The following is a 25,680-nucleotide window of genomic DNA, read 5'->3' on the forward strand; positions in this document are numbered from 1 at the left end:
CGATATCTTTTGTTTTTTGGGTTTGTGGCAAAATAACTTACGAAAAAATTGGAACTATATTTTCATCAAATATAGGAACTTCGATGGGTGATATAGTCATTGAGATATATTCTAAAAAAAATACGGTAGCGGCTGACCAAATCACCGAAAAGTACACTATTTTGTGCCAAAAATTGAAGTACTAAATCGGGGAAAATGTAACAATTTTGTATGCTTATGATTTAAGAAAGCTACCATTTAAGAGAGTACTCCTCATAAAGAAAACAAACAAAAAAAAAATATATATCTAAAAATAACTAAAACAAGTATATACAGCACTAAGTTCGGCCGGGCCGAATCTTAAATACCCACCACCATGAAGCAAATATTAGGGTTTCCTTTGAAATTTCAGGAGGGCTTGAGGACACTTCCTGAAGATACATTTAAGGATTTCACCTATGAGGACTATATCAGATTCTGGATTTATAAGAACCATTTTTGTTTGAGTTTTAGAGGAATCATTAACATCTCTTGTAAGTGTGCAAGAAAATTATAAAATAACGTCTTGATTTGAAATCTTAAATCTGTAGAAGTAAAATCTGGAAATTTTACATTGAGTTCCAAGCAATTTTCATGATCAGTGCGCCTTCTACACCCTCAAGAAGTGAAGTCGGTCTATATGGAGGCATTACAAAATGGACCGATAAAAACTTAATCCGATACACGTTTTTGTGAGCCTAAAATACCAGAATATTTACAATTTCAGGCAAATCAGATAAAAACTACGGTTTCTAGAAACCCAAGGAGTTAAATCGGGAGATCGTTCTTATGGGGGCTATACTAAAATATGGACCAATACTCACCGTTTTCGGCACACCTCTTTATGACCCGAAAATACCTCTAGATTTCCAATTTCAGGCAAATAGGATAAAAACTTCGGATTCTAGAAGACCAAGAAGTAAAATCGTGAAATCGGTCTATATGGGGGCTATACCAAAATATGGACCGATACTCACCATTTTCGGCACACCTCTTTATGGTCTTAAAATACCTCTAGATTTCCAATTTCAAATTGGATAAAAACTACGGTTTCTATAAGCCCAAGACCCCAAATCGGGAGGTCGTTTTATATGGGGACCATACCAAAATATGGACCGATACTCACAATTTTTGGCACACGTATTTGTGGTCCTACAATACCTCTAGATTTCCAATTTCAGGTAAATTGAATAAAAACTGCGGTTTCTATAAGCCCAAGAAGTAAAATCGGGAGATCGGTCTATATGGGGGCTATACCAAAACATGGACCGATACTCACCATTTTTGGCACACCTCTTTATGGTCATAAAATACCTCTAGATTTCAAATTGGATAAAAACTACGATTTCTATAAGCCCAAGACCCCAAATCGGGAGGTCGGTTTATATGGGGACTATATCAAAACCTGGACCGATATAGCCCATCTTCGAACTTGACCTGCCTGCAGACAAAAGAATTTCAGCAGATTGCTTCATTATTGAAGACTGTAGCGTGATTACAACAGACAGACAGACGGACGGACGGACATCGTTATATCGTCTTAGAATTTCTCCCTGATCAAGAATATATATACTTTATATAGTCGGAAATCGATATTTCGATGTGTTACAAACGAATGACAAACTCATTATACCCCCGTCACCATTCTGTGGTGGTGGGTATAACAAGTGAGTAAAGTAGAAAGTCGGGCGGGACCGACTATATCATACCCTAAACCACCCCTACTGAATTAATAAACATTGTTTGTGGGGTATCAATGGTATAGGTTTGGGGATAAACCGCATTTCCATATTTAAGGATGGGGAATGGAAGTTTAATCACAGTCTGAACAGAAATGTCTGATTTTAGAAGCTATAGTTGATTCTGAACCTACAGAGTTAGTTAGCCACTAATATTGAGTCCATTATTAAAAAATAAAGTTTTAAGGGGTAAATTTTTGAAAAACGGGCTATACATATATGGGAGCTATATCTAAATCTGAACCGATTTGGATTATATTTTGCAGGTTTTGTTGATATTATAGGAGATTACCTTGTGCAAAATTTGAGTTAGATCGGTTGATAAATGAGGCCATTATGGTCAAAAATATGCTTATAAGGGGCAAATTTTTCAAAATCGGTCGCTACATATGGGAGCCATATCTAAATCTGAACCGAATTGGATGATATTTTGTACATAGAGTCAGTCTTTTAGAAGGTTAGAGTAAGTCAAGACTGAGTGGGAACGGTTGATAAATAAGGGGTTTATGGCCAAATTAGTGAAAATCTGGCATAGTGAAATCATACATATATATGGGAGCTATGGCTAAATCTGAACCGATTTCGATGACATTTGGCACACTTAAAGGATGGTCCATTGGATTACTTTGTGGCAAATTTGACGCCGATCGGTTAGTAAATAAACGCAATCTGACCCCATTTATCGAAATCGGACGATACATATATATAGCAGCTATATCTAAATATGATCCGATTTGTTCCAAATTCAATAGCGTTCGTCCTTGTGCAAAAAACACTCTGTACCAAAGTTCATAAAAATCGGTTAATAATTGCGACCGGAATCCTGCGAAGAACAAATACATGGACGGACGGACACCAAGCGCTGGATCGACTCATGAGGTGATTCTGAGTCTATATTTTATGGGGTCTAAAATAAATATTTCTGGTAGGCATATTTTTTGGCAGATCAAAGTTATTATACCCTGACCACTATGTGGTTTACTAAGATATTTTTTATTGGTGTCCATTTTACTTAGATGTCAGGTCATTGATTTCCAGACGTTTCACGTTTAGTTTAAAATAAAATTTCTGAGACATATTTGGGATAAGTAAATTGTCAATAAAAATAAGATAAATTTAGCACAAGTTTGACGATGATTTTGTTTTCAGTGTACTCTACCTAGAGGAAATAAGAAAACAATAAATCGATGTATTTCTTGCTGTTTTATTTCGAATTTTCCTACACAGAAAATAATTTCACGATCATTTTCCAATTAAAGTCTTAATTTAGTTTAAAAAAATATTCAATTAAAAATTTAATTGATTCAACAATTTTTTTTTTAATTGAAATCAATAACAAAAATTAATAGTATCAATTAATTTTTTAGTTGGATCAATTAAATCAATTTTTTAATTGACTTTCAGTTAATTTTTTTATTTGATATTATCATTTCTGCAATTGAAGACATTTCAATAAAAACTGAATTGGATCCATTAATTTCGTGATTAAAGACAAAATATATATTTTTTGTGTGTATAGAATTGGATCTTTAGAAAATATGTATATACGCAAAAAATTAATTCTTTCTTCCTAAACAAAATTTTGGAAAAACAACTATCGTTTACCTTTTCGCTGTAAGGAAATTTGTTTGGAAGAAACGTATAAACTTTTGTAATAAACGTTGATTTTTTTGCAGAATGTGAAAACAATTTGATAAGACAAACCCAAAAAAATTTTTTGCTGGTGAATTTTGATTGTCTTACAGACAATGTAGAAACATATATCCGATTTGATTCATTTTTCAATTTTTTTTTACTTTTATTTTTATTTTTACCTTTAACCCGGACGGAGAACAGAACCGCGGACAATACAGTTTGTAAGCCAACACACTATCCACTGGACCATGTAGCTCTTATTGTCATCAACGCACAAGCAATGCATATAGTCAAACAGTTTTATTTATAGAACAGATTGTTGGGCGCACACATGACAATTTAAATAAACTTAATTTAGTAACAAATTTTGGATTAGAAAATAATTGAATATTACATATATTCCAAAAATTTTCGAAAGGATGTTTGCATTTGCATAAATAACACAAGGCTAAGGCAGCCTGAAATATCGGGCTGCCACTATAGATTGGATTTGCATTATACTCTATTAATTTTTTACTATGAAAGCACAAAATGTGTCTTATTTAAGACATGGAAAACAATTGTGTTCGATAACAAATAGAGAAATATGCCCTTAACCCTTAAATGCGCACTGTTTCTTTTAAGATACAACCAGAAAAAAAATCTTACGTCTTAAAATTTTGACCGAATTCTATGAATTCTATGTATGTTTGTTGCACTTAAAACATCATAAAACTATTTCTAAAAATAAGTTTTTTCGGAAAATGTGTAGTCCTTCTGAGTAATACACAGTCAAAATTGAAAATGAAATTTTCAACAAAAATTAAAAAAACTATAAATTGGAAGTTAAATAATATTTACCAGAGATTATATTGTTTAAAATCCTATGTAGTGTGAAAATATCTTTATTCTCTATTCTCTACTAAAATCTAATTGTTTATTTGTAAATAAAAACTTATAAAATAAAAAATGACCTTTATTATTATGCCCTCCAGCTCTTAAAAAATAATAACTTTACATTAATATAAAGAAAGAGAGCGAGCGTTGCTGCTCTCATATCTATTTATGGATTTTTTTTTTCTCTCTTATAAGTTAGTTTCGTATTCTCGGTCTTTTTAAACCCTCCACCATAGGATGGGGGGTATATTAACTTTGTCATTCCGTTTGTAACACATCGAAATATTGCTCTAAGACCCCATAAAGTATATATATTCTGGGTCGTGGTGAAATTCTGAGTCGATCTGGGCATGTCCGTCCGCCCGTCTGTTGAAATCACGCTAACTTCCGAACGAAGCAAGCTATCGACTTGAAACTTGGCACAAGTAGTTGTTGTTGATGTAGGTCGGATGGTATTGCAAATGGGCCATATCGGTCCACTTTTACGTATAGCCCCCATATAAACGGACCCCCAAATTTGGCTTGCGATTGCTCTAAGAGAAGCAAATTTCATCCGATCCGGCTGAAATTTGGTACATGGTGTTAGTATATGGTCTCTAACAACCATGACAAAATTGGTCCTTTTCGGTCCATAATTACATATAGACCCCATATAAACCGATCCCCCGATTTGGCTTGCGGAACCTCTAAGAGAACCAAATTTCATCCGATCCGGTTGAAATTTGGTACATGGTGTTAGTATATGGTCTCTAACAACGATGCAAAAATTGGTCCACATCGGTCCATAATTATATATAGCCCCCATATAAACCGATCCCCCGATTTGGCTTTCGGAGCCTCTAAGAAAAGCAAATTTCATCCGATCCGGCTGAAATTTGGTACATGGTGTTGGTATATGGTCTCTAATGACCATGCCAAAATTGGTCCATATCGGTCCATAATTATATGTAGCCCCCATATAAGCCGATCCCCAGATTTGACCTGCGGAGCCTCTTAGAGGAGTAAAATTCATCCGATCCGGTTGAAATTTGGTACGTGGTGTTAGTGTATTGTCTCTAACAACCATGCAAGAATTGGTCCATATCGGTCCATAATTATATATAGGCCCCATATAAATCGATCCCCAGATTTGACCTCCGGAGCCTCTTAGAGGAGTAAAATTCATCCGATCCGGTTGAAATTTGGTACGTGGTGTTAGTATATGGTCTCTAACAACCATGCAAGAATTGGTCCATATCGGTCCATAATCATATATAGGCCCCATATAAATCGATCCCCAGATTTGATCTCCGGAGCCTCTTGGAGGAGCAAAATTCATCCGATCCGGTTGAAATTTGCAACGTGGTGTTAGTATAAGGCCGCTAATAACCATGCCAAAATTTATCCATATCGGTCTATAGTTATATATAGCCGATCCCCAATCACACAAAAATTGGTCCATATAATCTACCAAAATTTTATTTTTATAGAAAACCTTGTCAAAATTTTATTTCTATAGAAAATTTGTTCCAAATTTTATTTCTATAGAAAATTTTTTCCAAATTTTACTTCTATAGAAAATGTTGTCAAAATTTTATTTCTATAGAAATTTTAAACTTAATTATATACGTATTTAATCGGCTTTTTTTAGTTTAATATATACCACGCATGGACTATGTGGTATATATTACGGTGTTAGGAAGTTTTAAGATACCTTGCCATCGGCAAGTGTTACCGAAACCAAAGAATTCGATTGTGGATGACAGTCTTCAGTAGAGGTTTCTACGCAATCCATGGTGGAGGGTACAAAATCTTCGGCCTGGCCGAACTTACGGCCGTATATACTTGTTTTTATTCTAAAAATAAAAATTTGTAAAAAAATGTTTGTTGATAAAGCTTGAAATTTTCGAAGAAATTAAAAAAACTCTAACAAAAGAACAACGTTTGCGACACACATTTTCCAAATGTTTATTCTCTATGGAACGGGAGGCTTATTATTGAAGGAAACATGAGCCAAAAGATGTGACAAAATTTAAACTAACTAATGGTCTGGTGGCCCTCCCATACATCAGAAAAAGTCGTCCCATCCGATTTTTGAAAAAAAAACTAAAATGCATACAATCCCTATATGTAGGTAATGAGTTAATATAGTTAATATATGATACCAATAATGCTATTTACTCAATTTATTTTAGGGTGTACCGTTAATGTCAATAGCTTGATCACGCTATTCAGTAACTTGTCAAAATCTCCAATGTCCAGTCTTTTAGCAAAAACTATTTTTATTACAACCATAATAGCTGTCCTTGTGTCAATGACCTTGTCATAATGGCAATACCCTTAATTAACGATAGCCTTAATACGAGACCAACACCACCAACACGTGGGTGTGTGGGTGGGTGAAAACTGTAATGTAGTCATCATCAGCTGTTATTTGCAAAGTTTTATGGTTAATATATGTCCTTGATCTTATTTCGTTTTGAGTTCTGTAACACTCAGAGAATAGTTTTTATCTCACTCTTAAGTGCTCCCACTCTCTCTCTCTCTCTCTCTCGACTTTACCACAGGAATGTCAATATTTTCGATAATGTTATGTGAAACCATTTATGATGTCATTATCGAGTCGTTTTCCTGTCGCCAACAACAAATTAATGAGAATTAATCAGCGGCGTATCACTGCTACCATTATCGTGTGGTATTGTCGCAGTAGTGTCACTCGCTTGTTTTGTGTTACATATTAAGCTGTAGTCATTCATTTACAAGATTTCCTCGGTTTATTGTTTATAAAATTGAGCATTTGTTGTGTTGGCAAAATGGAAACTAAAAAAAATTAATTGATTTGATTGCAGGGTTTTGTATTCCCAGAAAAATAATTAGTCGAAGTGAAAAGCGCCACACCAGAATCTCTCATAGCAAATGATACGGTGAGAGGGGAGAGGTGATGATGCTAGCGAAAATTACCACAGTGGTGAGATCAAATGTTTCCTCAATTGTTGTTCTAATCGTATACACTCACACATGGATAGCGATAGAGCTACTCGCTGTACATGATCCAATTCTAACCACATAAACACGATATAATTTACAATCATCGTCGTCATCCTAAATTAATGGAATCCCTTAAATGTTAGAGATGGCAATTTAGTCGCATATACATATGTACCATAAACCATACGGATGGATGTATATGAGCGCCAAGAAACTCATAGGTGGTGAACACGTCTGTTCTAAATTTCCAATGTGAAGCTGAACACAACCATTTCCACCTTATAATCGGGGTGGCACCCATTGCCATTGGCTCGAATAAAATGGGTTAACAACTACTATTGGCGGTACTGCCACATGAATTGAGTACTTAGATGAATGATAGACGACAACGTTGTTGGCCCTACTTAAAATTAATGACAAGAAACCTATGGTTCCAATGTCTTAATGGGTTCACCAGTTATCTTCGTCGCCTTGTTCTGCACCACATCGTCTTGGGCAAATTCAATGATGTGTTATTAGGTCGTTGTTAGTTTTTCATGTAGCTTGATAGCACATATGTGGACCTTAAGGTGATAGAGCAGCATAAAAATCCAAGATTTATTTTATTACGGAATGTGGATTCTGGTAAATGAAAACGAGAGTACTCGTATTGCTATCAATGATATTGATATTGTGTTGAGACTTCTTAGCCTTCAGTAGTAAGCGGAAAATCTGCTGAAAAAAAAATTGGCACATTGAAGAAAAGCATGCAAATCTGTTGTCTTTGAGTTGGGTATTGAGTCCGAGCCAAAGAAGCGAATAATGGAAGTCAGGATACTTTAAAGATACAATTTTCTTTTAAATGTGAGTTTTGCGTACTTGATTCTAGGAAAAATTTTTAAGTAAAATCTTCAGACCTTTAAGAATAGGTTAACGACAACTTAAATTTCCAAATTCAGACTCCACTTTAAGCAGAAATTAAACATAGCATATTTGAATGAACGAATGAATGAATGAATGAATGAAATCTTTGGCCTCACGACAATATTTTTTCAGTGTATTATGTTTTTTTGGTTATTGCAGATACAATGGACGACTTTTTATTGTTTGGTAGAATTCTAGCAGTGTTGGTACTTTTTTTTCTAAATATTCCCCACAAATTTCAATTAGTACAGAGAAATTAGGATAAATTATTCCGTTTGCACCATAATTTCCCCATCATATGGTATAATAACTAAGTTCAGATGGATTTTTTTTTTTGAAACTACCAAGTTGGTCTTGAATTTCTAAGTAATTTTTGCTATCAAAGTTCATTGTGACATACAGAGAAATATTTGTTGTCTGATTTAATCACGAAATTTTTCAATTGAAATTGTTTCAATCACGATAAATAATAGAATCAATTAGAGAATTAATTTTAAATTAAAAATCTTGTTGATTAAACAAATTAAATTGTTTTTTTCCAATTAATTTTTTAATTGGTGCAATTAAAATTTTAATTGAGTTTTGTCAGAAAATACAAATAAAAGAATACACAGTTAGTTAATTAGTGAATATATTCGCGTTTTTTTTTTAACAATTACTTATTCCAATTAACAATGTAATTAAAAAATTTAATCGATTGCAAACAATTGTTTAACTCATTAAATTAAAAAGTTTTACTAAATAATGAATGGAATATATTACAAAACTGCTTGAGTTTTGCAATGAATATCAAAAACAAAATTTATTGAATCAATTAAAAAAAATCAAATTAATTAATTTTTTAATAAAATATTTTTTATACCCAACTCAAACTGTGATTGATACTATCATTTTCGTGATTGAAGACATTTCAATTAAGAAATTGATTGGATCAATTAATTTTATGATTGAATCAGAAATAACTTTTTGTGTGTAGGCTGTTTGTATATTTTACACCTTTCCCCTATAAATTGAACATTTTTGTTCGATTAGAAAATCCAGTGCAGCCTACCCAAAATGTGCACGTTCGATTGGCGGGGTGTAACTCATTGTATAAGCAATAGTGTAAGCCATTTTGCACTATAGGTAGTCTACGGTACAGATGGTTGCAAATTGAAACAGTTGTTGAAGAAGCTTTTATTCTTCGGCCTAAATAATAGCGTGGTTAAAAATACAAAAAAGTGTATGACGCGTGTATTGTGGTTGCTTTTCGATTTCTTCAACACAGCTGATGAGTGTAAAATTAAATATATTAAAAATAAAAGAAAATTTCAAAACGCAAATGTCTTGCTTTAATGATAGTTGATAACAATAATCGAAAAATTTCAGCGAATTTTCTATTATTTACAAACCACTTGTTTTCGATTGCATTTTGTACACATTTTTGTTCGTCTCTAAACGCAAAGAGTGTGGTCTTTGCAGGGGATTTTAGCAACATTGTGGTAACACCATAAAATGTTGTTCACTTTTTATAACTATAGAAATAAGAGAGAAGTTCACCAATGTGGTATCACAATGGACTGAATAGTCTAAGTGAGCCTGATACATCGGGCTGCCACCTAACCTAACTATAGAAAACTGTATATGAGTTTTAAATTAACTGAGATTTTGTATAAAAAATACACCCAAAAAAATTTGCTTGTATCAAAACTTTTTTGTCTTACTTTAAGGGTTTTTGGTATTGATTCCGAGTCATGGATAAGGCTTCTTTAAAAGAGTATTTTTTTTTAATCTAGGATCGATAAAATTGAAACTATATTAAATTAGATTGAAGATTCAAAATCTCAGTTAATTTTTGGATGATTTCTTTAAACCAAAACCATTTTGATTTAGTTCTAAGAAAATTTGCCTTACTTCATAAACATACAAAAACTTCAATCATTCGTGTCCCAAATATAAAGAACAAAACTTTAAAGAAAATATTATGAACCTAATTTAATATAGTTGTCATCGATATTGTATAAATGGCGTGTCTCAAAAATTTAAGTGTCATATTCGGACAATATTTTTTCAGTGTAAGCTAAGGGCCAAAGTAAACTTTTGTCCGTCCGTCTGTTGAAATCACGCTAACTTCCGAACGAAACAAGCTATCGACTTGAAACTTGGTACAAGTAGTTGTTATTGATGTAGGTCGGATGGTATTGCAAATGGGCCATATCGGTCCACTTTTACGTATAGCCCCCATATAAAATTTCATCCGATCCGGCTGAAATTTGGTACATGGTGTTAGTATATGGTCTCTAACAACCATGCAAAAATTGGTTCACATCGGTCCATAATTATATATAGCCCCCATATAAACCGATCCCCCGATTTGGCTTGTGGAGCCTCTAAGAGAAGCAAGTTTCATCCGATCCGGCTGAAATTTGGTACATGGTGTTAGTATATGGTCTCTAATAACCATGCAAAAATCCATATCGGTCCATAATTATATATAGCCCCCATATAAACCGATCCCCCGATTTGGCTTGCAGAGCCTCTAAGAGAAACAAATTTAATCCGATCCGGCTGAAATTTGGTACATGGTGTTAGTATATGGTCTCTAACCATGATGTTAATATATGGTCTCAAACACCCATGCAAAAATTGGTCGATATCGGTCCATAATTATATATAGGCCCCATATAAACCGATCCCCAGATTTGACCTCCAGAGCACCTTGGAAGAGCAAAATTCTTCTCATTCGGTTGAAATTTGGTACGTGATGTTAGTATATGGTATTCAACAACCATGCTGGAATTGGTTCCTATCAGTCCATAATTATATATAGCTCCCATATAAACCGATCGCTAGATTTGACCTCCGGTGCCTTTTGGAGAAGCAAAATTCATTCGATCTGGTTGAAATTTGGTACGTGGTGGTAGTATATGATATTTAACAACCATGCCAAAAGTGGTCCATATCAGTCCATAATCATTTATAGCCCCCATATAAACCGATCCCGAGATTTGGTTTTGGAGCCTCTTGGAGGAGCAAATTTCATCCGAGTGAGTTGAAATTTGTGGATGACAGTCTTTCGTAGAAGTCTCTACGCAATCCATGGTGGAGGGTACATAAGATTCGGCCTGGCCGAACTTGTTTTATATAATAAACTTACTTTTACAGCTCCCCTTATAAAATCTTCAGTAAGTAATGAAATTTATTTACTTCCCTTGTATTCGACAATAGAATAATCTCTGCAATCGCTTCCAATCATTACAAATGTTTTTATTCAGAGAGCAAAGATCCAAACCTCGCCCTTAAGGATTTGTCATAATAATTTGATATTTTATTAAAATTAAAATGATGAAAAACATACGAAAGAATCAAATACAAAGACCCCATTACATATTTTCAACAACATTCACAATAAATGTCAACAATGAAGTTGGGTGGAGGGAGGAGGTGGGTTCTGTATAGCTATGCGAAAACTAACGTTTCTAAGCGATAAAAATGCCAACGCTCTATTGCTGGAGGGGGTGGTGGCTTTAATGGTGTCATTGGAGGTTCTTTGGGGAGTCACCATTTAGCCTCACACATATGGTCATGGACTCGAGCTCGAAATGAGTCACTTTTTTCGGTTTGTTTATGACTGAACCGTCGCTCTCTGTACCCTGTGGATATAACCAAATTTTCAAGGTATTTTTGGTTTTTCCTTGTGCAAACCCCTTTTGGGGCCTAGGTTTAGTCATCGCCTTCATCGTCCTCATAGGTATTCCTATGGATATTCCATTTGACATGCAATGTCAAAATGAATATCCATTTTAATGGATTTCTTCGTTGTGTTGTTTTTTCTTTTTCTCTACTCATTTAAAGAAAATACCGAGTATTCTATTCCAGACAAATGGATCCACTGCGGCAATATGTGAGTCTAGTGTTAGTTCGCTCCAGTACAATATTTATGAAGGCATGCAAATTTTCCATGTCAAAGTTTTGGGGCAATGTCTTTTCAGCGATAAATGAAGCAAAGGCATACAAAAAAAAAACTGTTCACCTCGTTAGCGGCATTTCTTTAGGGGGGTGATCCATTGAATTGGACGAAGGTGTTTGTAAGGCATTCGAAAATAGAAACGTATGACAGTTACAATAATTTATGGACTCGCAAATATATTGCAATAAATCAGAATATACACTTCATTTGATGAGAATTATAAGAGGCTAGCAACTTTTCCATATACCAAGGAAACAGAGGATTGAATAACATTTACATTGGGGAAATTGGATATTATTCTCGTTCTATAGGAAATTTAGAATATTTTCAGTGGTATTCTATTAAAATTGTCTTCCAACTACAAGGATTTTTACTAGAAATTATTACAATATTTATTCGAGCTTATTGGACAGGAAGATTAAGGGAATTGACATCATTAAGTTACTGAAAAGAAATTTGATAAATTATTTGATAAAGTCTTGGAAATAATGTTTGGTTCGTTCTTAAATCGTAGCTCACCTCACAGAAATTTTGATACGTCAAAATTTGGTCAATATAAACTTGACGTATTTCTTTCAATTTTGCATTTAAAAAACCTGAAAATTATCAATTAAATTACTGAAAAGAAATTTGATAAATTATTTGATAAAGTCTTGGAAATAATGTTGGGTTCGTTCTTAAATCGTAGCTCACCTCACAGAAATTTTGATACGGTCAAAATTTGGTCAATATAAACTTGACGTATTTCTTCCAATTTTGCATTTAAAAAACCTGAACACCCCTCATTTTGAAGGTGTGTGTGTGTAGAATGTTGCTCCTATTTTGATTTTGGAATTCACTCTTCAGTTGTCAAAATGCCGTCCAAGCAAGAAGAGCAGCGTATCAAAATTTTGCTCGCGCATCGCGAAAATCCGAGCTACTCGCACGCAAAGCTGGCAAAATCGCTAAAAGTTGCCAAATCAACCGTTACAAATGTAATTAAAGTGTTTGGGGAACGTTTGTCGACAGACAGGAAGTCTGGATCTGGAGGAAATCGAAAACCGGAAGCCGCTGAGTCGACAAAGAAAGTTGCCGGTAGTTTCAAGCGAAACCCCCCTAACCTCTCTCTCCGAGATGCCGCAAATAAGCTGGGTGTATCGTCTACAACCATGCATCGAGCCAAAAAACGAGCCGGACTATCGACTTACAAGAAGGTAGTGACTCCAAATCGCGATGATAAACAAAATACGACGGCCAAAGCGCGATCGCGGAGGCTGTACACGACGATGCTGACGAAGTTTGACTGCGTGGTAATGGACGACGAAACCTACGTCAAAGCCGACTACAAGCAGCTTCCGGGACAGGAGTTTTATACGGCAAAAGGAAGGGGAAAGGTAGCAGATATTTTCAAGCACATAAAACTGTCAAAGTTCGCAAAGAAATATCTGGTTTGGCAAGCCATCTGTACCTGTGGCTTGAAAATCAGCATTTTCATAGCTGATTTTCAAGCCACATTTACGTGAAAGAGTGTTTGAATAAACGTCTGCTGCCTTTCCTGAAGAAACACGGTTGTTCCGTACTGTTTTGGCCGGATTTGGCATCTTGACATTACGGTAAAAAGGCATTGGAGTGGTACGCCGCCAACAACGTGCAGGTGGTTCCCAAGGACAAGAACCCTCCCAACACGCCAGAGCTCCGCCCAATAGAGAAATACTGGGCTATTGTCAAGCGGAACCTAAAGAAGACCAAAAAAAAAAACTCCTAAGGACGAGCAGCAGTTCAAGGCAAACTGGCTTTCTGCGGCGAAGATGGTGGACAATGTGGCTGTACAAAATCTGATGGCAGGTGTCAAGCGTGAGGCCCGGCAATTCGGATTTGGAAAAGCGAAAGCCTAACTGAATATTTTTCCTGAATTTTATACTAATTGAACTTGAAAAAGAAATTTAATTTGATTTTTCACCGATTTACACGCGTTTTCCCTTGACCAAATTTTGACCGTATCACCCTTTACTTTTTGTGATAAACGTTTATTTTTTTCCAGGATGTAAAAACAATTTCATAAAGACTAACTCAAAAAAATTTTTTTCCGGCTAATTGCATTTTCCCTCACATCTTTCTCACTTCCACTAAGTTTTTTAGTTCTTAGCATCTTTTTCTGTAATACAAACAATGTAGAAGAAATTATACGATTTTATAAATTTTTAAAATTTTTTTACCTTTCGCCTGGACGGAGAATCGAACCGCGGACCATGCAATTTGTAAGCCAACACACTATCCACAGAGCTATGTAGCCGTTATTGTCATCAATAGACAATTACACATATAAGTTATATTTATATAACATAGCTTGCGGCGCCCACGAGCCGATTAAACAAACTTTATTTAACAGAAAAATACATTTAGTTGGGCACCGTGGAGCTTTGGTTGCTACGTCCGACTTGCATACCAAGGGTCGTGGGTTCGATCCCTGCTTCGACCAAAGTTTTTTTTTGACAGATAGATTCCGATAAAATGTTCAACATTACATTCTACTATATTAAATTTTTACTATAAACTGTAAAATGTGTCTTATTAAAAACCTATAGTCAGAAAAGAACAGTGTTTGACATAAAAGAAATGGACTGTGTTGTTGGTTCAAAAATAACTTTTTTTTTATCGAAAAAATAAAAATTTTGTAATAAACGAATTTTTTTGGTGATAAAATTGTATACTTTTCGAAGCAATTCAAAAAACTCTAAAAAAAGAAAAACGTTTTCGGTACACGTTTTCCAAACTTTTTTTTTTTCTTTGCGTGTATGGCACGAAAAATAGACTTCAATGGCCGGCTAGGTCATCACACGCAGCACGAAAGTGACTCTGCGGTATTTTAGCTCATTCCCAGCACCATCTTGCGATGATAGACAGGAAACCACAAGTGGCTGAGTTACATGCAAAGAAAATTTCATTAAAATTGAGCCAACGAAATTTGTTCCTTAATATAACGAAATTATTTCATTAAGACAATAAAAATATTCGTTGGTATAACCAAACGTGTTTTTAGTGCCAGCCTTGCACCCGGGCACCAAAATGACCCGAGCGCAAAAGTTCAATGGATTGAGATCCAGAGACTTTGCTAGTCTTTGTACGGGTAGCGGTCATTGGTCATTATGGCGGTTACACGATTACCATCGGTGCGCTTGAGTTATGGTGGCCTATCGAAGGTGTAAACTTTTAGCTGACCACTTGGCTAATAAACCCAATTTATTTGTTACACTGGTAGAAAAAGTTTCGTTATATTAACGAAATGTGTCATTAAAATTGAGCCAATGAAACAAATTCGTTAATATAACGAAATTTTTCGTTACCATAATGAATATTCTGTTATTCAACGAAAATTTTCGTACTATTAACGAATATTTTCATTGTCTTAATGAAAATGTTTCGTTATATCAATGAAAATTTTTCATTGGCTCAATTTTAATGAAATTTTCTTTGTGTGTAAAAAAAAATAAATAAAAAAAAACAAAAAACGGCTCAATTTGGCTTCTCGTGTTCAGATCACGAGAAAGTTTTCTACCACTATGGCGTGGATTTCCATCAAATCTGGATTTCACTACTCGGATCCTTTCTGGTATTGTTATCGTGTTTTTTGTCCACTTATTTAAGGCAATGAAATATTGCTAGTATCACAGAAACGAGCAATGGTATGAGACACAAACGATTTATTCACATTTAAATGGAGAGCTCTGACGATAGCCACTTTTTCAGCCAAATATGCAGCAATCATTCTATGACGCTTGAATTCCGTTACGAATAACTTTATTTCTGAACGCATGTAAACAATATAATTAACTGTTACTAGAATAAATCTGTCAGCTGTCAGACGAGCGGTTTAGAAATGATAGCAATCTGAAGTTAGTTGCAATACATAACAGCCACATTGTAGCTTTTACTCCAGAGATATGTTTACTTTTTTTCTGTAGCGTGTGGACTTCTAAAGACGGGAAGGGGAGGCCCTTTTAAAGACGATAGATTTATACAAAAATAATTTTAAAAGTTTTTTTTTTAGTGCTCACAAAACAATTACCATAAAAAAATTATCTAAAATTTCTAATAACATTTAACCATGGCTAGGGGGGATAGCAAGCATAATGACTGGGATATTCACTAAGATGAATACGCCAAAAAGATCATCATATGATCATCATGTGCTACTACAGACTTCTTCATTTTCCAAAGCTTCTATCCCCTTGTGAGTAGTGTTTTTGTGATGATGAATAAACCGAAAAAAAAGCGAGAGACTTGTTTTCGTAAATTTGGCTCATAATTAATAAAAATGAGCTTTGAATGTTAAGCACTTAATAATTGAGTCTTCAATTTTCAAAGAAGCTTAACTAAATGGATTGCCATTAAAAGCAAATTATTTCCATTACAAAAATATGGCAGTCCCAATGGCATGGGGTTATCATGGAAGTCGATATTTTGGGGCTTCTACGCTTCTACTCCAGATGACAGCCACTTGTTACGAAAGATGTTTTCGTCATAAGAAAATGATAAAATGATCGTTACAAATTTAATTTAAAAAAATTAAATGGAGGATGATAAATTATGAGAGTAAGCAAAGAGGAGACAAATAAAGCACGCACACATTTTTCTGGTCATACGAGGAGGGGTACAGATGACCGGGATATTTAATCAGATAAATAATAACAAATGGTCGGCTGAAAAAAAAAATAAATAAAAAGATCACAAAACAATAATGTGTCTCCAGAAAAATATATCCACGACCTAGGGCAATGCAAGAGTATCCAAAAATAACCCCATAGAGTCATGGCTGTCTGTCTATCCATCCATCAAACAACAGACCTATGGACATGAACAACTCGTTCCGTTCGTTTTTCTTTGTTCGAATGTTGGGAGTTAATTTTGTCACCCTATTGAGGTTTCTCTGCCAGTTATTTTTCTGTTGCGTTTTTTCTTAATTTTTTGTTTTGTTTGCTCTTTAGAAATGACATTGACGCCAGTTCGAAAATTTGGCCATTTATGTTTGGTTTCTTGACTAGGTTTGATGTTTGTTGTCGTCTTGCGGTTTACAATTTGGATTTTCAATTTACAAGTGGGAATTATGGGCCAAGTGAGTGTGCATTTGAGTGAGCGCGCGCGCGTGTGTGTGTGTATTAATGAATGGGAGAATTAATGCCCCGCATGGGTATGGGTGAGTAGTGAGTGAATTGTCGCTGTTGATTTCAATAACTGACAATTTGGCTGACTATGTCCGTCTTGACTCATGTCCATGTCAACTTATGTCCGTCTCTTTGAATGGCAGTAAGTCGCTTTGCTCGGCACATTGCCATATTGGTGTAATTGATTAAAAATAAATAATTGACAAGCCAGACGACAAAAAGCCCACCAAATAAAATAAAAAAAAAAATATATAAATTTTCGAAATTCGGTGATTTATAAAAAATGATTTAATATAAAGGAGGTGGTATTATAATTTTGGTTAAACTTAATCCTTTCACTACCAAATTAAACTTAATGTTAAAATTTTATTTTCTTCTTCTTTGTTTACTTGTACTAACAGTATGTAGAAAAAATTGTAATTTTGAAGACCTATCTCAGTTAGTTAATAAGGTATACGAGTTTGTTCTGAAAATTTAATTTGCAATTGTGACTTTGGCCTATAATATCTGTAGAAGTGTGAGAACAAATACAAACAAAAATCGGATATAATATCAGCTATAGTTTTGACATGAATGTCCATTAGAGAAATGGCCTCAAAATTGTGTATTTTTTTTCGATGATTTTTAAAGAAGTTTATGAAAATGCAGTTTTCTGGCCACCAATATGGGAAATAATTATAGCTCACACAAATTTTTTTTTTTGCTGATTCAATCACGAAATTAATTGATTCAATTAATTTTTTAATTGATTCAATTCAATCACGAAAATGATAGTATCAATAACAATTTTAATTGGGCATAACAAATATTTGATTTAAAAATTAATTGCTTTCATTTGAAAATTTCAATTAATTTTTCAATTGATTCAATTAAAAATTTAATTGATGTTGATTGCAAAGTGTTTCTATGATTGTTGGGTGAAATATTTTGGTCCAAAACAAAAGTTTGTTGTGGTAACGCTGTCACCAGAGATTCGAGCAATGATGACTTGCTCACTCACGATATTTGCACTAGAGATCTGCATCGAATAACTTTTCACTACATGTATGCAATTCGCTGTCGAATATAGTACATACACTGTCTTTCTCTCAGAGCGCAAGTAGTGAAGTGAAGAGAACACTTGCTTGTCAAATACCACCAAGTACTTATCGGAAAAAATATGTGTTCCGAAAAAAAAGGAACAATAAAAATGCAAGTACTTGAGAAAGAGAACAACATGGATTCTCTTCACTTCACGTGGTACTACAAGTATTTCTCAGTTATGTGCTAAGCAAAACTTTCCATTATTATTAATCATAGATATGTATGTATGTCACATATTTCATATATTTATGTATGTCACACACTTACCTTAACGTTTGCCGTTCTTTATAACAAACCGAAAACATATATTATGGAGAGTAACTGTTTTTTGTATTTCTGAAACTGCACGTGGTACATGGAGTACTCTATGAAGTTTTGTTCTCGCAACATACTCGACGTGATCACTCTGAGTACACTTCAATAAGGGAGAAAAAGGAATATGTGTTTGTTGGTAGTGAAGACATCAGAGTAGCAACAAGAAGTTACTCGAGGCCTCGTGTGTACCAATTGTTTTGCGACTCTCTCAAATAGATGTACTCATGTCGCAAGTACACGTGTGCTCTTCATTTACAAATGTAATTGTGCAGACCTCTAATTTGCACGCAGAGAAGGAATATGATCACCTCAAACATGTTTCAAGAGCAAAATGTTATTTTTGTATGGTGACCATGTAACATGTTTGTCACTAAAATGTTATTTTCTCGTCAAATATAACCAGCTTGCCGAAATCATATACATGATTTCCGAGAAAATAGCATGGTTGCGAAAACCATGTTACATGGTCACCACCCAAAAATAACATTTTGCTCTTAAAACATGTTTGAGGTGATCATATCCTTCTCTGGGTGTGGGAACTTTGTAGCTTTTGTGCTTGTCTGCTTCTGTACCTTCTGTGTCTTCCATTATGTGGAAAAGTTTATAAAAATATAGCGATATAGTTACTTTTAAATCAATCTTAATATTAAATTCATGAAGTCATTTAATTTAAATATTTTTCTTTTTATTGCAGGTGAGAGTGAACATATATTTGATGATGGATTACGTTATTACATAATGTTAAAGTTATGGTAAGATGAACATATGCTCCATCCAATTTGAACTCATCATCCGATTTTTTTTTTTTTTCAAATGTAACCCAGCGTTATCATATTTGGAGATTTTCAGAATTATTACTTCCATTTATATGTCGATCTTATTCAATTCCAAGAATTCTTTCCATAATCTCTTTAGCTTTTGTTTTTTACATTTCTTGCATTAAAGATTTTTTAACTTAATCTAACCATACTCGAATACGCGGTTCGAAATTCCTTTACTGTTCTTCCCAACCCTCATACTATAACCAATTTAATTTTACATGACATTTATGGCCACAAATTTTGAAATAGGAACCAAAAGAATTTCTTATAATGTTTTCCTTTTTTTTGTTGTTGTCTTAAGTACCAAAGGGGCCCGCCAAATAAAAACTTTTTTTTGGTAAAAAATGTATTTCTTTCGAAATTCTTTGTAATATTCACAACAACGATGACACACATTAAATTGGATGTCAATAATGTTGCATGATTTTCGGTGTAGTTGGTATCATATCCAAAAAAGCTTTATTAAAAAGCCATAAGAGTCTAGCAGCACCCCCCAGTCCTTCACTTTGTTACATTTTCATTTCTTAATGAAATCGAAATTCTAGTGGGCACTATGCCCAGATGGGAAAACAATCGTTCAACCATCAAAAAGAAAACGAAAAATTCGACTCATGACGAAATTTTTTGCTTAACGAAGAAATCAAATGGACGGCAAACCCTACCCCAGAAGCAAATCGAGTGTCACACAGCAATACTGACCTACAGCACAACAGTGTATCTGACGGGGCCTATGAATATTTTGCTGATAATTTTGTTGCTACTGTTGTTGATTTCATAAAAAAAAACAAAAAGAACAACAACAACGATATACAAATGTTGATGATGCGATAATGTCGTCTTAGACGATATTTGTCCATATGATTACAATTTTCATTTTGGCTATGCGGGATATTAGACTGCAAACTGCTTCATGTCTCTCTCTCTCTCTTTCGCTCTCCCTATCTATGCTCTCACATCATGAGTGTATTTCTTTTATTACTTGATTATGTGTAATTGTTTGTTTTTTTGTGTGTTTTTAAATAAAAAAACGAGCCATCACAATCATCTATCGAAAAAAATTATGATTCATATATAATTTTGGAGGAATTTTTAGTGAAATCATTCTTCCGCAGGGAAGTCTATGAAGTCCATTAATAAAATGAAAGTTGGTCACATAAATTTTTATACGGCAGAAATAAAGGGTGATTCTTTTGAGGTTAGGATTTTCATGCATTAGTATTTGACAGATCACGTGGGATTTCAGACATGGTGTCAAAGAGAAAGATGCTCAGTATGCTTTGACATTTCATCATGAATAGACTTACTAACGAGCCACAACGTCGAATTTTCAGTGAATGGGCCCTAGAAAAGTTGGCAGAAAATCCGCTTTTTTATCGACAAATTTTGTTCAGCGATGAGGCTCATTTCTGGTTGAATGGCTACGTAAATAAGCAAAATTGCCGCATTTGGAGTGAAGAGCAACCAGAAGCCGTTCAAGAACTGCCCATGCATCCCGAAAAATGCACTGTTTGGTGTGGTTTGTACGCTGGTGGAATATTGGACTGTATTTTTTCAAAGATGCTGTTGGACGCAACGTTACGGTGAATGGCGATCGCTATCGTTCGATGCTAACAAACTTTTTGTTGCCAAAAATGGAAGAACTGAACTTGGTTGACATGTGGTTTCAACAAGATGGCGCTACATGCCACACAGCTCGCGATTCTATGGCCATTTTGAGGGAAAACTTCGGAGAACAATTCATCTCAAGAAATGGACCGGTAAGTTGGCCACCAAGATCATGCGATTTGACGCCTTTAGACTATTTTTTGTGGGGCTACGTCAAGTCTAAAGTCTACAGAAATAAGCCAGCAACTATTCCAGCTTTGGAAGACAACATTTCCGAAGAAATTCGGGCTATTCCGGCCGAAATGCTCGAAAAAGTTGCCCAAAATTGGACTTTCCGAATGGACCACCTAAGACGCAGCCGCGGTCAACATTTAAATGAAATTATCTTCAAAAAGTAAATGTCATGGACCAATCTAACGTTTCAAATAAAGAACCGATGAGATTTTGCAAATTTTATGCGTTTTTTAAAAAAAAAAAGTTATCAAGCTCTTAACAAATCACCCTTTATTTCAGATAAATGCCTGCGATTAATGGCAGAGGAAGAGTGTACTTTTAAATGTTTAGAAGAACTATATACACTGGTAGAAAAAGAACTTAGTGATATTTATTAATCGAAAAAGGTTGATCCAGTGAAATATTTCCGCAAATATAAGGTGCCCTGAAAAATATAATCGTTAGAACAAAATTTTCTTATCATTGCAATGTTTGCGTAGCATACACAAAAAAAATATCACCAAAATATTTCCAATTAAAAAGTTGATTGCGGTTGAAATTTTTTTCAATTAATAAATTAATTTATACAATTAATTTTTTAATCAAGATAGAAGCATAGAATTAATTAAGTCAATGATTGTAATATTTTATATTGTTAATTAAAAAATTAATTGATACAATAAATTTTCAATCAAACTCAGAAGACTAATGGCCATTTTCATGTAGCTCCGTTAGGCTTTAACTGCCAGTTAACAGAAAGAAAAATAAAAATATCTTTTCTCCGGTTAACTTTAACTGAAAATTTTTCAGCAGTTAACTGACATATGGAATATATATGCAAGATCACAGATGTATATATATCACGGTTTAAAAGTTCGTTGGCTAACGTAGCACTAACAGAGCTTCATGAAAATGGGGGTAAGTCACTTAATAATGTGATGGATTTTTTTTAAAGTTTTAAATAAAAAATTATTTCAAACAATATATTTTTAAATCTAACTAAAAACACAAAGTCAGACAAGAAAGTAATTTAAAATAGTCACATTTGTATTTCAAGAAATTAATTGAGTTTCGCAATCAATATCACTTAAATTTTTAATTGAATCAATTAAAAAAAATGAAATTTTCAAATCAAATCAATTAATTTTTTTAATCAAATATTTTTTTTATGCCAAATTAAAACTGTGATTGATACTATAATTTTCGTGATTGAAGACATTTCAATAAAGAAATTAATTGGATCAATTAATTTCGTGATTGAATCAGAAAAAATTTTTTGTGTGTAGTTCGGTTAGCTATAATGGCAGTTCGTTATTTCAGGATCACTATACAGTACATTGGAATAACAATGGTACACAGAGAAAAATATCACCAAATTTTTTTCTAATTAAAATTTTAATTGAATTTTAAACAATATTCAATTACAAATTTAATTGGTTCAACAAATTTTTAAATTGAAACAAAACAAAAAAAACTTTGGTGATTGATACTATCATTTCTGTGATTGAAGAAATTTCCATTAAAAATTAATTGAATCAATTAATTTCATGATTGAAGACAAAAAATATTTTTTCTGTGTAGTGGTGAAATTACGTTGAAATCGCTTAAACACTCAGACATGCCACCAGCAATAATCCACCTCCGAAAGACTTTTTCGTGTTTGGTCTAAACACAGGACACTTTGTGTGAGAGGACGACTTTTTAATCTCTGTGATAGAAATTTTGACAAATTATTTTTTTTTAATAAAATTTATTTTTCTTAAATAAATTTTATAAAAAAGACAAACAGGTCATATACACTAACAGGCATACACTAAAAAAGCCATTCCTTAAGATGGGGGTACAATCACTTTGTCATTTCTTTTATAAGGTATCGAAATATTGGTCACAGACCCCATTATTTCACCATGAACCAGAACATATATCTGGTTCTGGTTCATTTGGACCTCTTTCTATACTATATATATATATAAAAAGTTAGAGGTGTGCACGTGACACGAAATTGTCGTGACTCACGAAAATTTTCGTGATTCGTGCGTGAGTCACGCTCATGACAACAGCGTGAGTGTGCATGAGCGTGACTAACAAACCAAAATGTCGTGCGTGAGCGTGAGTCACGAAAATAATATCTTCGTGAGTGTGCGTGACTAACGAATTACATTCACGAAAATATTCCTGCTCACCAACATTAAACGCTCAAGAGTTAAATTCAATTACAATTTTAGTGACACCTGGGATGTTAAGAGTTTAATAACACTCTCGATTTTAATAATGCTCATGTTTTCAGACACTTCGGTAAGGTAAATTAATCATAAAATTATTCGTGAGTCACGATATGTTTCGTGAGTCACGACGTTTTCGTGCGTGAGTAAAAATTTTCTTTTCGTGAGTGTGCGTGAGTGCTACCAAAAAATATCGTGTGTGAGTATGATTTTTCAGTCGTGAGTGTGCGTGAGTAAACTATTACTCACGTGCACACCTCTATAAAAAGATCATATAAAACAAAATTTGTCTGGGTTGGTTTCGAATATAGCAACCTTTTAGGCATAAAGTACACGTCACACCCTTTCTCCTGATACCAAAATATCCTGGACAGGATTGCACATTTCTATCCTAGTTTGTAATTTCTTATTAACTTGGATAAAACACAATTTTCTGGATTGGTTTCTCCTGATACCAAAATATCCTCGGCAGGATAACATAGTATTTTTCCTTATATTAGGCAGGATTTTTTCTTATATTAATCCATCAAAGCTAGTATTTTTCCATTGAATTGGAGAAAACACAATTTTCTGGATTGGTTTCGAATACAGTGACCCTATAGCCAGTAAGTACACGTTACGCCCTTTTTCCTGATACCTAAATATCCTGGCCAGAATATTTTGGTATTAATTAAGGGTCGATTAGTGCCGTTTTATTTCTACAATATCTTAATCGTTATTGTATTTTTTATCTATGTGACTTTATTTTTCCTGGACAGGATTGCACAGTGGGCCAGTTTTCTTTATATTTTGGACGTAGTTTGTATTTTTGCATAAAATTGGACAAAACAGTATTTTCTGCATTGGTATTGAATATAGAAATCTTTTAGCCATAAAGCACACGCCATACCCTTTATCCTGACACCAAAATATCCTGGGCAGGATTTCTTTATATTTCTATCCTAGTTTGTAATTTCTTATTAATTTGGATAAAACAAAATTTTCTGGATTGATATCTCCTGATATCAAAATATCCTGGGCAGGATTGCATAGTGGGGCATTGTTCCTTATATTAATCCATCCAAGTTAGTATTTTTCCATTAAATTGGAGAAAACACAATTTTCTGGATTGGTTTCGAAAGTACACGTTACGCCCTTTTTCCTGATACCAAAATACCCTGGGCAGGATATTTTGGTATTTATTAAGGGTCGATTAGTGCCGTTTTATTTCTACAATATCTTAATCGTTATTGTGTTTTGATCTATGTTACCTTTTTTCTGAAAGTGCGCTCCTGGGCCTTTGTTATGGTATCAAATTTGTGGCTTTGTTAATTGGTCAAAAGTAGTCAAAATATATATAACCATTTTTTGGTCTCCTTAGCGTAACTCACTTAACCCATTTGGTGCGCTGCTACATCTGCCGGGATTGCGTCTTAGCTAGTTACAATTTATCTTCACGTACATATTTAATCAGACTTTTTTATATGAAAATTAAAGGAAAATGTTAAGGAAGAAAGCCCTACCTTGCGATCGACAACTGCCATCACAACCCCAGTCTTCATTAGAATTCTGTACGCTATCCATGGTAGAGGGTATATAAGATTCGGCTTGGCCAAACTTTCGGCCGTAGATAATTGTTTTATTGAATTCGTTTCAAATTGTTGACAATAAATTTTTCCATTTTCTCCTTGGGTTTTTAAGAGACCTAACAAAGTATAATAATATCAAGGCAGATTTAGTAAGGTAGTTTTAGTATTACAAAAACAAAAATGTCAGTCGCCATATTGAAACTTTGATTGTCAGTCAAATTGAATTAAATGTCTCACTTGTTGAACAATATGTTCAACAAATTGGAAATTTAAAATAGAGAAAATCTGGAAATGATCGATGTATGCTTCGAAATATGAAATACGGTCTACAAGAATAATTGAAGTAATTCTTACCATCAATTATGAGGGTAATTTATTTCGATACTTTTCTGTCATAAATTTAAAGCAAATTGAAAATTCCAAATTTTTGGTATAAAATAATTTTAATTTGAATTTTTATTTTTATTTGTCACAATTGTCTATTAAACATTGGCGTAGCTAGCAACATTTTCGTAGGGGGTAAAAGCAACGATGTGTGCTCATTGTGAAGATACCTCAAAAAAAGAAAAAATAAATTCTTATAGATGGGAAGAAACCATAATATTTAATTCAATGATATATAATC

At 33.9% G+C, this 25,680-nt stretch overlaps 1 protein-coding gene across 2 annotated transcripts in view; it reads left to right on the forward strand.

Moving 5' to 3' along the window:
- Positions 1–25,680, forward strand: part of pigs (GAS2-like protein pickled eggs) — a 455,389-nt gene that overhangs the window by 15,084 nt on the left and 414,625 nt on the right. The gene's annotated exons all lie outside the window — the stretch shown is intronic.

The sequence above is a fragment of the Haematobia irritans genome, chromosome 3 (genome assembly GCF_050003625.1).
Source record: "Haematobia irritans isolate KBUSLIRL chromosome 3, ASM5000362v1, whole genome shotgun sequence".
NCBI classification, from domain to species: Eukaryota; Metazoa; Arthropoda; class Insecta; order Diptera; family Muscidae; genus Haematobia; species Haematobia irritans.